Raw genomic sequence first — 12,778 nt, forward strand, 5'->3', positions numbered from 1 at the left:
TTTAACGTCAAAAGTTTTTTGAGTGAATATGTGAATTCAGATGAGGCATTTCAATTTTCCTATCCAAATTTAGGAAATCCACTTTGATTATAAACTACCTGCAACAACAAATTAGATCTGCAAATAATGATGGCAAATACCATGAAATAATTAGCAAATAACCTCAAAGACCACCCATCTCACATTATTCATATATTCACAAATCAATTTCACAAAACATTCTTGAATATCATGGTGTAATGAAATATTAAAGATTTCTCATGTAAAAACGCAATTCCTGTTCTATATCGTTGCTAAACACAAATAGTACTTATATAAAGACAACATTTACAAGTGAAGGAGCACCATCAGGTTTTATAACGTCCATAGTTGTGCTATGTTCACTAGCAAGGATACTCCAACGTGACCTTATTATATGCAATCTTATACACATACAAACCCATTAATTCCTTGAGTCTGCATGGCAGTCCTTCAACAAAGTATACTGGAATACTTTGTTAGGTCCAGTTTTTACAATGACTATGCTAATAGGCTTGGCTTGCACCTGAATGTGTTACTTCAGTCACCAGTGAGTTTAGGAACACAATAACTCATCCTACACATCCTCTGTAAGAAACTGGGTTATTATTTGTGGGAGCAGTGGGGTAAGCATCCACCTCAAGTAATGATCACAATCTCTCTCAGGGTGAACCAATAAAATAATTAAATATATATGAGCTCAACCACATGATGGCTATGGGACAGAGTAGACGAGCTTAACCTAGAAGAAATGTGTGAACAATTTAAGCAGAGCTAAAACAGTAATACATTCTTATGAAAAACAATACACATCTAAAGGGATTAGGAAAATAGAGCAACATTTAATGCACAAAATGACACCAAAATGGAAAACATCCCATAAGAAGAATTGGAGATAGGATTAAAAAAAAATTAAAGTAGAAAGAGAACCGAGAAGGGCAAAGTGTCAATGGTCACAGCTGAACAGGACCTCGGCACAGTTTGACGCTGACCGCAACAGAGCGCAGATCAGATGCACTAATTCAGTTCATCCCGATTTTACTTTCTGACTTCAATCCTTTAAGTCCCAACCCATCCCAGCAATACATGCCTAAACCACCCAGGAAACCAGTGGAGGCACTTCGAGACTCATACGGTGTCAGAGAGAGTCCAGTCCAGGGTCAGTTGCCACTGATCAGCTGCATGAAAGGTATCGTGGATCTTGTACCTCTGCCACTGGAACAGAAGGTCAACCTCATGACACTCTGAGTCCACCACTTTGTCATGGGTACAAAATGGGGAGCCGGTCGAGTTTTCTAGGCTCTTTCAGGTCTCCAACAGCACATTCAGTGCTCTTTTGATCATTCACAAGTCCAGGAGTGTTCTGAAACGAGTGTCTGGTGATGCCCTATTTAGGTCTGGTATGAGCGAGTGGATGGGAATGACCACTGTGGACACCCTAACCAATGGGGTAAAGGTTGAGGGGCAAACCCCATCCACTTTGGGCATTTTCAAGATGGTGGTCTTCTTCAGCCACTTTAAACTTGGGCTCTGAAGGCTGGAGGGGTGTGTAGGGTGAGCACAATGGCAATTCTTGTGTCCTCCAACATCTAACACCAAACTCCACTTACAAGCAGTCCCTGTACCCGAACAACCTTAGTGACAGAAGTTTGGTGAACAAAGTGAGTTGTCTGCAACTAAACATGGGATAAACAAGAATTGTTTTGGCATCCCGTTTCCCTCCTTTGATGTCTGCCCCAAATATCATATCATATGTCAATCCAGCAGAACTGTCAAACAGACTTTGACACAGTAAAGTCTTAAAAAGGCCCACTGTGATTGGGATGTGTTTGGGCGGGACAATATCGTAGACCTACCCAAGTGTCAGCTAACATTTGCATGTGACAGTGTATGCTTCTTTGATGTGCTGATTTTTGACAATATCTCTATTATTACTAAATGAAAGTGTGCTACTCTACAGTAATAAACATATACCTTTAAACAGCTACCCATATATGAAGCAACACAGACAAGCTGTAGTATTTTATGGTTGTTCTCTTTTTCCTGTAGGACTGGCCCAAGTTAGGACATATGCACGTACTAGCACAATTATAAGTGGGCCCCATCTGTAACTTGGTATTTCTCAAGATGTAGCCTTTCATTAAAAGCCCCAAAAAAGTTTGATTCTTTGAGAGTAAGAGTTTAAGTCTAGTTTGTATTTGAGCTACTAACACACAATTCAATATGTAAATCAAAAAGAAGCTTTACTATTAACAAGAAGGAGATAAGGGATGTGGAATGATGATTCAGGGCCCCACAAGGACTGTGGGGCTCAGTGTAGCGGGATAAGGAACATATGCCTTGAGCTTGGTTATGATGATGGGTTAGAATATCCATAGTTTACATGTAATATTGTGTTAACTGTGTGGATATTCAACAACTTCTAACTTAATACCACACCTGCATGATTGCATTTTATGATCACATATTGGCACTGGGGATGGCCTTGAAGTCTTTTCCTATTTGTATATATACATCTCTCACACACAAATGCGGTGACTCAGGATACGGTAATCCTTTAATATTAATTGCAAAACCGTTTCTATGATCCATATTAATATGTAAAGTATATATATATATATATATATATTCATATTGTGTTGTGCAGACAGAAGCCCTCCATTAGAGAGAAGAGATTTGGACTTTTAAATTAACTGGTCCTGAAGAAGGTGGTGTTAATGAAATATAATGTGAGACAATAGTTCTCCTGGTTATGGTTGGCTGGCAATGACCCTGGTGCTTAAATTGATTATCTAGCTCAGCTCTAAAAGGTTTATTTTTCCACCCACTGGAGACAAGAGGGAACTTTGTTCAATGCACTTGAATGTGAAAGACAGGTTTTTGTAGCATCACGGAATCCCACCCAATACATAGTTGATGTGGCATCAATGCTTTTGGGTTACCAACAGTCCCTAAACATGGATCCAGGGGCACTGTGGTGATTAGAAACAAACCTCTTTCATTCTCTTCACTATCACACACAGGTTGCGCTAAGAAAAAAACACTTGAAATAAACATGCTTATTAGTTTAACAGGTGCACCATGTTGCTCATCAAATCTAAAACAACAATACAGAATACGATTAAACCAGCACAAATTCATGTGTGATCAACGAGAATAAAATGAACGTTTCTACCATGGTTAAAATGTCATCCAAAATACTAACACCCTGAAACCCACTTCTATGCGCTACGAAAGCATGGAGTAGCATAACTTGTGTCTAGATTTTCTTAGGGAGAAAACTGCATACCTGTTTACAAATGCAGTAATTATCAGGAGTCAGGAAGGCTGTATTCACTGTGGAAGACAAACACACAGTGCATCAGCTACTCCTGGACTCGGCAGCTTGATATAGTCTCTGGCAGTATCTTGCATGATAATCTAGGGAGAAGGACCTCTCCTGACAAGTGGTCAAGTGGCAGTGCATTTATACTATACCTTACCCACGATGGAATTTCCAACATCACTTTAGGAAGGTCTAGTATAGCCAATGAGCATCCAGATGCTAGTCTAAGACGCATTTATTTTTTAAACAAAGAAGGTAATATTGTGACATTACAGACTACACTGTTTTAGCTATTGTTCTTGTTTGACCTTGAAATTTAGATAACCAGGCTCTTGCTCTAGACTGATGTTGCAACAGGTGTATTGTTGATGTCTATATTTAAGTGACTTGACAACTTCACAGGTTCTTGGAAAGATAAGGACAGACAGCATCTGCTGCAAAGGCAGACATGTTGATGATTCTGCAGAAATACAGAAAATGGAGCCTCAGCCTACTTAAAAAGGAGTACTTACAGTCTTAGTGGCAAACTTGGCTTGTACGTCTGAACTGTGATGTCATATGGGTAGAGAGACATCAAGGAATGTATCTAATTTATAGGAAAATCCATGTTCTTTGAATATTTATATGTAAAATGATATACACTCTGCCATCCCGCTATCCTTAGAAAGCTTGCTGGACAATGCCTTTAATATGGTTACAAATGAAATAGCTAACACTGAGAGGAGAATGTCTATGGAGCATATACGCTTACATCCAGAGCCCCAGGAAACAAGCCCAAATTATACTTTATCGCTGTCCCCCGTGGTCACAGTTTCTAAACCTAACTCGGCCAACTTATTATCTACACCATTAGGGGGTAACTGTGGTACAATTATAATCGACTCACAGACCGACCCCATTGTGCATGCCCCCATCCCTTCTCTGTCCCCGAACAATAAAACCGCAGGGGGAAAAAGAGGCTCTTTGAAACAATCAGCCAACAAAAGGAAACAACCCACACGTAACAAGAGCCAACCAACACCGCAGAGTATGTGGACCAGAGGGAAGCAAAAATTGCCAGGTGGTAGCAGCGTCATGACTGAACCATTGCAACTCGCTGAAGGGCTTTTGGACACTGTTCCCTCCAAAGAAGGACATAATTGCGTATGCATACAGACTGATCCCGTAATCGAAAGCGCCACATTAAAAAAATCAAATGAGAATTTTATGGAAACTATAGTTGACACTATTTTTAAACAAATGGAAAGTCAAATGATCAAACAGTTTAATAATATTTTTAAAAGATTAGATAGACTAGAAAATGTGATAAAAAATGAAGATGCAAAAAGGAAAGGGGTGATTAGCCTTGATTTAATGAGGGGAGATAGCCTTTTGTAAAGAGTTGGAAGTTGCTAGTAAGGGCTTCTTGGGTGGAGGGTCCGATACATTAAGTAGCACAGCCACATCCAACACTGCATCAAAGGTGTTAACGGAGGGAGTAATTATACTGTAATGACTCCTCAGTATACCCCGGTTGGAGCAACGGAATCAGTTTGTCCCATTAGCGTGGCCTCCAATACGCTAAAGGACGTTTCCACCCTGCCCCTTATAAGGCCGGAGGCCCCCACTAATATCGGGTCAGACAAGGGCCAAACCATCGCTACTAGGCCTATTAAACACCTGGGGCCTGCCCTTTATCTGCCTCCCGATGCCTGCCCTTATGTTATAATTTTGGCAGGCGTACCAGAGCTAAGGGATGGACAGAGTGAGTCAAGGGTTCAGCTAAACAATAAGTGTCTAGACTGGCTGTCCAAACACAAAGGGGTAGGCCCTAATATCTCGAGAGAGATTTTGTCCGTCCGACGGGTGAGCTGGGTTGGTCCATCATCTAAGAATATAGCAGGAGACTGTATTGTAATTCATTTCAGAAACCCCACTACAGTTAAATTCATCCTTGGCAGTATCAACACTTATTTCTCCCCTCCTACTGTCATAACCTCTTTGCCACTGGGCTATTTTTATAGACCCCATCACAGATCACCCAGCCCTGCCCCACCACCTTTGCCACTGCATAATAGGTTCAGCGCATTGTCTGAGCTGGGTACCCTGGACTGACCATCAGTTACCACCCCAGATTTAGTAACCAGGAATTATATTAACACACCTGGCTCAGTGGGGGAATTGTCAACTTACCCCACTACAATGGCCTCCAATGGCACCAAAGCGCCTACATTGTCATCCCACCCTAAAGTCATTAGCCATTCCATCGCCACGCCAACATCGAATTATAATTTGACAATTCTGAGTTGGAACACAGCAGGTCTTAATGCGAAAGTAAAAATCAGGGACTGGGTGGACTGGGTTTTTAACTGCGACATCTTAATGTTCCAAGAAACTTGGTGTACTAGTCCCCTACTTTTTGAGGGTTACAGCTGTTATAATCAAACTGTACCGATCCCGGCCACGGGTAGACCTAGTGGGGGACTATCTATTTGGGTCAAAATCAGGGCAGAAGTTAAAATAGAACTGTTGGAAACAAATGATATGAGCTTTTAGGCCCTGCTTTATATCAGTAGGATAAGACTATGTTTAATTAATTTTTACAACACATCCCAATATGAATTTTATAAAATTGTTTGATTTTATTGATTAAATCACACATGGTCAAAAGTATGGTAAACTTGATGGTATATGTTTAGGAGGAGACTTCAATGCACATATTTATCGTAAAACCCCCCCTTGCAAAAGAGGCGAAGAATTGTCTAACCATCTAGCCACATGGGACCTAGTTAATGTTATGGAAAAGGCAAATATTGCCACAAATAAAGGTCCCGTGGCCACCTATGTCGGACGTGGGAGTGCATCCACAATTGATTATGTATTCATAACCTCCCTGCTCGCGGATCTTTTATTAGAGGCCACAGTCGTTAGCACCATATACAGTGACCATCATCCGATTTTATCTTGTTTTAAATCCATCAAAAAAATGGTGAACCGGAGAGAAATCGGGGCTAAAAACTTAGCTGTGTCGACAGACAAACTTAGGGTGGTCTGGAAGGGGATTGACAATAAGGGGGTGCTAGCTCGTATTATAAAATTGCAGCCTTTACTAATATCCACCTGCCTATCCACCGATAGCCTCGGACATGTTATCGTTGAAGCATTCTCAGGGCTGTGTAAGGCTATAAAAAAGGAGATTTCCAAACCAGCCCCAGTCAACATCAACAAAAATCCAAGATGGTTTGACAACTTATGCTCCAAAGCAAATAGGGAACTAAGGGCTGCCCTTACAGCTGATCTACCAGATAAGTTACTGGTGAGGACTCTGAGGTCAAGATACAAGCGTACCCTAAAAACAAGATCTGAAGAGCTTTTAAAAACCCACTGGGAATCCCTTGTATGCACAGCAGCAACGAAGGACGTTGCTGGGTTTTGGAGCGAGGTCAAGAACCTGAGATCGATTGGATCTAATATCACCCCCATAAATTGTAGTATATTAGGGGATGTGTGGGTGGAGAATTTCTCAAATATTTATATGGCACCGACCCCTCTCATGGTAAATCTTCAGCCCCTTATGTTACCGAACATTTCCATAATGGAGGTGGAGGATGCCATTTTACAAAGTGCAGGGAACAAAGCTCCTGCCCTGATGGACTATCCATCGACTTAATCAAATCAGAGCCTGACTTTTGGTCACCTTTACTGTGCAACGTTTTTAATAATCTATCTAATACCCTACTGCCAGATTCTTGGTCTAATAGCATCATCGTACCAATTTTTAAAAAAGGTAACAGACTTGACCCTGGCAGTTATCGCCCAATATCGTTAATCGATAACACTTTGAAGATTTTGGGCAGGGTCATTTTTAATAAGATCAGTAATTGGGCTGAAGAAAACAAGATTTTACATCCATGCCAGCTAGGCTTCAGAAGCAATGTAGGGACCGTGGAGCAATGCCTAAATTTAAATTTAGTATTAGCCAAATACAATATAGCTAAAAAATCCCCACTTTATTTAGGTTTCATGGATTTAGGTTCTGCTTTTGATTTTGTTAATCGCTCCCGTTTATGGTCAGTTCTGTTGAGTTATGGCTTAGATGAACCTTTGGTCCACTTTTTGCCCACCTACACAGTGATTTAAAAGCCCGTGTTCGAATAAACAATGACTGTGAGGTCTCGGGTGAGATTTTAATTGGCAGGGGGGTAAGACAAGGCTGCGTCTTGCCCCCCTGCTCTTTATTTTATACATAAATGATCTAAGCACATCCTTGGGCAAACTATCTATCGATGTCCCGCTCATCAATGGTAATCCACTTCCTGCACTTCTTTATGCGGACGATGCGTTCCTTATGGGCCGCACACCCAATGCACTGCGCACCTTATTCTCAGGTTTTGTCTCTTACATGGCCGATCTCGGCTTATGCACCAATTTAAAAAAATCCTATATAATGTCCTGCGGCCCAAAGAAACACAAAATTCACCATATCATGTCAGGGAACAACGTTTTAAATAGCACTTGCACTTTCCCTTATTTAGGCCTGTTGTTTTCTGACTTCGGATCCTGGCAAACCCACGGTTGAGGGAGGAACAAACTGGGTAAAGCTATTAATTCTATAATCACCCTTCGTCAACCAAATCATGCTGAGGTCATTCTGCCACTTTTACAAATTTATAGAACCCAGTGCCTACCTACAGGAACCTACGGCGCTGAGGTGTGGGGATATTCGAATTGTACTAATATACAGACGGAAGAGAATAAATTCTGTAGGAAGGCTCTGGGGGGGGGTCATTTCGGCCCCATCCTACGTGTGCCATAGAGAATTGAATCTCCCCTATATAGAGGACTTAATAAAATCAAGACCCGCTCTGTTCTGGTTGAAAATATGGCGGAACCCTGCTGCCTCCTTGACCCGTGATATTATCTCAGACTGCCTAAAAAGCGAGTGGGCCAATCATATCCCTTGGCTCAGGGCAGTAGAGAAAATTTTAGAAAGTGTGGAAATGGGGTACCTATTCTCAGCACCCCAAACAATAGTTTGCTTGCATAAGAACGTAGTAAAAAGGGCTTTATACGACCTGTACCGAGAAAATAGAGAAAAGATCGAGTTTGTAAAGCCAGCTATCCTCAGGTACATCCCCATTCAGGAACCATGTGGTAGGCCCCACAATATGCCTCAGGGTTACCTGCGCAAGAAACTGGGTAGATGGAATAGGAGCTTGTTGTTTCGGTTCAGGGACGGAAGTGTGGTAAATTTACTTTGTTTCCCCTTAGGCTATATCAAAAATCTGGGAAATTTAAGCTGTCCATGCAACCTAGGTGGTAAACAAAGTTTGTTACATTTTACACTCTTCTGTGGTTTTTATGTAAAATACACCAAACATTTCCTAATTCCCTACTTTAGAGATAGTGCTTTGACGGATTTCAACGTAGCTTTTAGAGACTTATTGATGTTAAGCTCAGATGATGTAATCTTTAGAGTTAGTCGTTTTCTCCAAACCGCTGTCCGTTCCCGCGCATCAATGAATATGGCTTGATAAGGTTGCATTATTTCTTTGCACCATTTGCACATTGCACTTTTGCACAGTGGCTGTTCCTCTGTACATGCTATGGTTAATAATGCCTGTTTTTATTGTCATATCTGGATGACTGTTATGACTTACATGTATTTTTATGGATGCAACTTTTAGAGTTATTCGTTTTTTCTTTCACCTTTTGCTGTTTGATCTTGAGCAATAATGAACATGGTTTGTTAAGCCTGAACTACCTCTGTATTACTTGCACATTGCATATTTGCACCAACGATTGCCCCATTGTATATATTATAGCCTCCAAATGCTGTTTTTATTGTCTATAGGGATGATTGTTGTGATTTACATGTACTTTTATGTATGTTTTTTAATATATCTGAATAAAGATCATTTGACATTTGATATACTAAAGCATATTATATATATATATCTAAAGTATTATGAGTGTGTGTGTGTATGTATATATATATATATATCCCCAAGAAAGAAGTGACTCAAACAGGTAGATTCACCAAAGAACAAAATTATATTTCCACTACAACGTTTCAGCTTCCGCCTTCCTCAGGTAGTACAAGATGGTTTGCTCTGTGGCTGCACAGATGACACAGCTGAATTTTTAAAAAGCATCATGAGTGAAGATTCCGTTTGGAATGTGGAATCAATGCAGTCCTGAGAGCTCTTGAGATATGCAGTAATCAGGTTGTGTTGTCAGTAATGTTCAGTCCATCTGAATGCAGTGATTTTAGACGGTACATCCAGAAGTTTTCCCTGGAGTCCAGTAGTTCTTCCTTTGAAACATGTTCCATGGGGAAAATCTTCAAATCTGATAGTGAATGATCCACAAGGTTAAAATGATTGGCTACAGGCTGGTCAATTTTCTTATTAATTATTGCCGATTTGTGTTCCTGAATCGCGTACGGAGGTCATTCACTGGTTGGCCTACATATTGTTTTTTACAGCTTTGCCGTTGGCACTGAATCACATAAATAATGCATGTTGAGCGACATGTAAGATGCTGCCTTATTGCATAGGTCCTTCTCGTAACAGAACCGGTTACAGATGATGTTTGTAAAAGATATTCACACGTGATGCACCTTTTAGAGTCACAGCAATGAACCCCTGCATTTGTTACAGCTTGCTTGAGTTCAGCTCTCACAATAAGAGATCGTAAATTTGGAGCTCTGCGGTAAGCAATGACTGGCGGTTTTGGAAAAACCTTTTGCAGTTTCACAAGTGGACAGTAAGGGAAATGTTTTTTGCATTATATTTCTGTAGTTGGGAGCTGATGGATGATAGTCAACTACAAATGGAGTTCTGTCACTTTTGTTTCTGCCGTTGGTATTCCAAACAAGTGCTTCTCTGGGTAACTGCAAAGACTTGTCAATTTGTTGCTGTATGTTATGCAGAGGATAGCCTCGCCTTTTAAATAATGCAGCAAGCTCCTTTAGATGGTCTTTACAGGTTTCCTCATTACTGCAGATGCGCCCTATTCAGAGTGCTTGGCTGTAGATGATGCTCAGTTTAGTGTGGTGTGGGTGAAATGAAGTCCAGTTTAGATACAAATGAGCATCTGTAGGCTTGTGGTACAGATCAGTTGTAATTTTGTTTTCATGAATGGTGAGTAGCACATCCAGAAAAGGGAGATGAGGCTTCGTTTTAGTATTGCTGCTGGTAAATTTGATGGTAGGATGGATATTGTTGATATAAGCTGTAAATTGTTCCAATGCTGTACTTCCTGCATTCCATATTATAAATATGTCATCAATGTATCATAGCCATACCAGTGGTTTGATGCTAGACGTAGCAAATATACAGTTCTCTAGTTTGCCCTTGAAGGTATTTGCATAGGATGGACCCATCCGAGTGCCCATGGAAGTCCCTTGTATCTGCAGATAGTGTTTACCATTGAATGTAAAATTGTTGGATTTAAGGATAACTCGTGCAAAGTTGGTAAGCACATTTGTTGATGGCTTTTTCACAGTTCTTTTATTAAGAGCTTCAGATAATGCTACAAGCCCATCCTCATGTGGTATATTGGTGTATAATGATGTAACATCAAATGTAGCCAGAAGAGTATCATCATCAAATGTATAGGTTTGGTTAAATTTTTCAATAACCTGAAGGAAGTGACTGGTATCTTTAACACATGATGGAGGTTCCTGTACAATGGGCTGGAGGTGCAGGTCGACAAATCAAGATAGTCTCTCAGTGGCTGTGTCATTGCCAGAGATGATGGGACGGCCTGGATTGTTCATTTTGGGAATTTTGGGAAGCATATAAAATCTCCCAGGTCTTGGTTTGGGATGAACAAGTATATCTGCTGTGGTTTCATCAATGAGGTTTAAGCTCCTGTATCTTACAACCATGTTCTTAATTTCTTTGTTGAAGTCTTCTGTGGGATCAGTTTCTAAAGGTTTGTAAGTGTTGGTATCCATTGGTTGTCTCATTCAATTAATTGAATCAGTAAGTGCCGATTTACAAATCTATAAACAACTTAACATCTATCCTATGGGGTTGAAGGTTAAGTCTAAGCCACCTTTTAAACTAACTAGTTGTGAATGGTCCGCGACATGGAATATTTTACTGCATATCTCATCAATGGCCCTACTATCGGTACCTATTAAAGTAACCATTCAAAAAATGCAGATGCTTAAAGCCAAGCTACAAAAAGAACTGGAACTTTTAAAGAACACAAAAAGTGACTCTGAAGTGGCACACATACTACAGAGGATCGCAGTAGTAAAAAAGATGACTGCCAGGAATGCTATTGACATTAAATCCGCAAAACTACAAAGAGATATGTTTAGATTTCATATACCTCCTCTTCCAACTCACCACTTCATAAATCATTCTGTTTTTGGAGATGTTCTTGTCAGCGAAAGCCCTGTGAGTAAATAGCATAAAAAGAATAGAAGATTTATAAGACAAAAAAGGCAGCATAGCATCAGCCAGCTACAACCCTTCCAGACATCCGACCCAGTTATTGACTTGACTGGAGGGCTCCTATCCCCAGCTGAATTGAACCTCTTGAGCAAAGGCCTCTATTTCTGTCCTGTACCGAAGGACCATAATACTGCCAACATGATGAGACCTAAAAACCTTCGAGAGAAGATGCAGACTTGCAGAATACTTTTACAATAATTCTAATGTTGATCTGCCAAGCTACCATCCAGATCCATTTAAGAAGTTCCGCCATCCCAAATCATGGACTCCTCAATGTGGTAGAAATCCTGTCCTTGATACATACATTTTATCCATCAACAAACTCATCAAGGAATCAACACCTAAAAGGATTTTTGATAACATTACCCGAAAAGAAAGAAAAGCTCTCCACCTCCTTCAACAGAGAATGGATGTCATTGTTAAACCGGCAGACAATGGTGGTGCAGTGGTTACCATGAAAGTAAGTGATTATATTGAGGAAGGAATGAGACAACTAATGGATACCAACACTTACAAACCTTTAGAAACTGATCCCACAGAAGACTTGAACAAATAAATTAAATAACATGGTTGTAAGATACAGGAGCTTAAACCTCATTGATGAAACAACAGCAAATATACTTGTTCATCACAAACCAAGTGTCATGATTGTCGCCGCTCCGTACTAAAGATGGCGGCCATGGAATGCGCATGCGCGGAGGAGTCAGGCAAGGACAAAAGCCTGACTTCCCCCGGAAGAAGCGCTTTGCGTACTGAATAATGAAGCCCCCGTAGTTCGGAAGCTCATCTGATTCCCGCTTGGATTTGGTATCCGGATTTCGTATCTTCAAAGACTTTGTCCCGCGTTTTTCCCTTGCCTTTTCTCCGTTTGCCTGCTGGGATAGGACTCTTCGTTGGATCACCTTCCCGTCCTTCTAAAACCTTGAGTTCGACATTTGTGAGCAGAGGAGTGCCGAGAGAGGAGTTCCGCTGCGGAGCAGCGCGT

General features: G+C 40.7%; 1 protein-coding gene across 4 annotated transcripts in view; it reads right to left on the reverse strand.

The window, feature by feature from the left end:
* The window catches only part of AP1S3 (adaptor related protein complex 1 subunit sigma 3), a 252,787-nt gene that overhangs the window by 85,713 nt on the left and 154,296 nt on the right, over positions 1-12,778 (reverse strand). The window lies entirely within an intron of this gene.

The sequence above is a fragment of the Triturus cristatus genome, chromosome 11, assembly GCF_964204655.1.
Source record: "Triturus cristatus chromosome 11, aTriCri1.1, whole genome shotgun sequence".
Taxonomy (NCBI): Eukaryota; Metazoa; Chordata; class Amphibia; order Caudata; family Salamandridae; genus Triturus; species Triturus cristatus.